This window comes from Orycteropus afer, unplaced genomic scaffold (genome assembly GCF_000298275.1).
Source record: "Orycteropus afer afer isolate SDZICR_OR568_19922 unplaced genomic scaffold, OryAfe1.0 scaffold00304, whole genome shotgun sequence".
NCBI classification, from domain to species: Eukaryota; Metazoa; Chordata; class Mammalia; order Tubulidentata; family Orycteropodidae; genus Orycteropus; species Orycteropus afer.
Window position 1 is genome coordinate 868,982 of NW_006921891.1, and position 2,868 is coordinate 871,849.

Consider the following 2,868-nt stretch of genomic DNA (forward strand, 5'->3'; position numbering starts at 1 on the left):
GTGTCTGTGTTAATTGGTTTCCCTTTTCTTTGTTGAAGAGGGTCTGTGCAATCCTTCTGCCTAGTCCGCCATCTTGCCGGAACTCCGTATAGTGTGTTTTAAAATCAGAAAGTGTAAGTCCTCCTACTTCGTTCCTCTCCTTCAGCATTGCTTTAGCTATTTGGAGACTCTTGCCATTCCATATAAAGCTGAGGATTCATTTTTCTATTTCTGTAAAGAAAGCTTTTGGAATTTTAATCAGGATTGTGTTTCATCTATAGATCACTTTGGGTAGTACTGACATCTTAACAATACCTGCATTAACACTGTAACTTAAAATAGTATTTTACAATATGTCTAGAATCTGCGATCACATAAATAAGCTGGACCCAATCAAAGTTGAAATCTTCTGTGCTTCATTTGGACTTTTGGCCTCCAGAACTATGAGAAAATAAATTTTGTTCTTTAAAGCAAAAAAAAAAAAAAAAATGCCTTTTGCTTCAAAGGATACCATCAGGATAGTGAGAAGACAACCCACACAATGGGAGAAATATTTTCAAGTCATATATCTGATAAGGGACTTGTACCTAGAATATATAAAGAACCCTTACAATTCAAAATAAAAGAGCCAAATAATCCAATTTAAAAATGGGCAAAGAATCTGAATAGACACTTCTCCAAAGAAGAGATGCAAGTAGTCCCTGAGCATAAGAACAGATATGCACAGTCAGTAGTCACTAGGTTGTAAATCAGAACTCTAATGAGATACTACTTCACCCTTAGAAACAAATCCTAAACCTGTGGCCAGCAAGTCTGCATCAACTCACAGCAACCCTATAGGACAGAGTAGAACTGCCCCCATAGGGTTTCCAAGGCTGTGATCTCGATGGGAGCAGATCTACAGGTCTTTCTCCCGTGGAGCAGCTGGTGGGTTTGAACTGCCAATCTTCAGTTAGCACCCAAGCTCTTTAACCATTGTGCCGTCAGGACTCCTTGTCCTCACACAAAGACGGCTATGATCAAAAAGAAAATAACAAGTGTTGTCGAGCATGAATAAAAAATTGGACCCTTCATACACTGCCAGGGGGAGTGGAAAACGGTGCCTCTGCTTTGGAAAACCACCTGGCAAGTCCTCGAAAGGTTCAACACAGAGTTCCCATGTGACCCAGCAGTTCCACTGCTAGGTCTCCACCCTGGAGAAATCAAAACACATGGCCACACAAAAACTTGTACATGAATGTTCACAGCAGTCCTGCATAATAGTCAAAAAGTGAATACAAGCCCAATGTCCATCAACTGATGAATGGATACACAATATGTGGTGTATCCATGCAGTGGAATATTATTCATCCATCAAAAGGAATGAAGCCCTGATATATGCTACAACATGGATGACCCTTGGAAACATTATGTGAGTGAAAAATCAGTCACAAAGAACCACATATTATGTGATTCCATTTGTAGGAAACATCAGAGTAGGCATATCCATACAGACAGAAAGCGGGCTAGTGGTTGCCGGGGCCTGGGGGAGAAGGATGCATGTTTGGAGGTGATAGCTAAGGGGTGCAGGATTTCTTTTTGGGGTGTTGAATGTGTTCTAAAATTGCCTGTGGTAATGGTTGCATGAATCTAAGAATATATTAGAGCCACTGAATTATATACTTTAAACGGATGAATTGTATGGTATATGAATTATATCTCAAAGCTGTTAAAAAATAGCTGTAATATAAGGACATTTTTATTCTTGGTTCCAATACAGTGATTGCATTCAATAGATAAGCCAGGTTGTCCTGCTACTAGTGAGACTGACACTTGTCACTGGTTTAGGGTGGTGATAGTCTGCTTCCTCTAGTATAAGGTTGTTTTTCATCCTTACAGAGTCCCTGGGAAGTGCAAATGGTTAAGCACCGGGCTACTAACTGAAAGGTTGCTGGTTCAAACCCACCCAGAGGCACCTTTTAAGAAAGGCCTGGTGGTGATCTACTTTCAAAACACCATAGCCATTGAAAACCCTATTAAACGCTGTTCTACATTGGCGCGCATGGGGTCATTGTGAGTTGAAATTGACTCAGCAACAGCTGGTTGGTTGATTTTACCCTTGCAAAATGATACTTTTTCCTAATTCTATCATCTCTTCTGCTACAAACATCAGCTGGAATTCTTCAGTGAAGAAAACCTTCCCTTCATCTTCAAAGACTGTTCCAAACATAAGACTGTGGCCCCTAGCTGCCCTTCAGGTCTGGAATTGAATGCATGCCTGTGGCTTCCAGCCAAACAATAGACAGGCATATGAGTTGAACATTTACCTGAGGTAGATACGCTCCTTGGATAGATCAATCATGGGAGAACAGAAGGGCTGTGGATGCACAGGGAGACAGCTCGGGGGCCAGGAATGCATGGAGGGAAGGACACAGGGAAGAGGTAACTATGGGGAGGAAGTGGGAAATTGCCATTCCATCGTGGGAAATTGAAGTCAATGTCATGAGACAAAGTGTATGTGAACTGCTGTATGGAAAGTGAATTTGCTCTGTCAACTTTCACCCAAATTACAATAAAAATTAAAATAAAATAAAATAAAAAAGACTTCCAAACCAAAACCAAACCCACTTCCATGGAGTTGATTCCAATTCATAGCAACTCTGTAGGTCAGAGTAGAACTGCCCCTTAGGGTTTCCAAGGCTGTAATCTTTGCAGAAGCAGACGGCCACATCTTTCTGCCATGGAGTGACTGATGGGTTCAAACTGCCAATCTTTTGGTTAGAAGCCAGGCATTTAACTACTGCACGCCCAGGCATCTTCTTCCTCCTCCGGGATCCTGTTGTTGTTGTTGTTATTTGCCGTCAAGTCGGCCTTGACTCATAGCGACCCCTCCTTGGGTTTCCGAGGCAG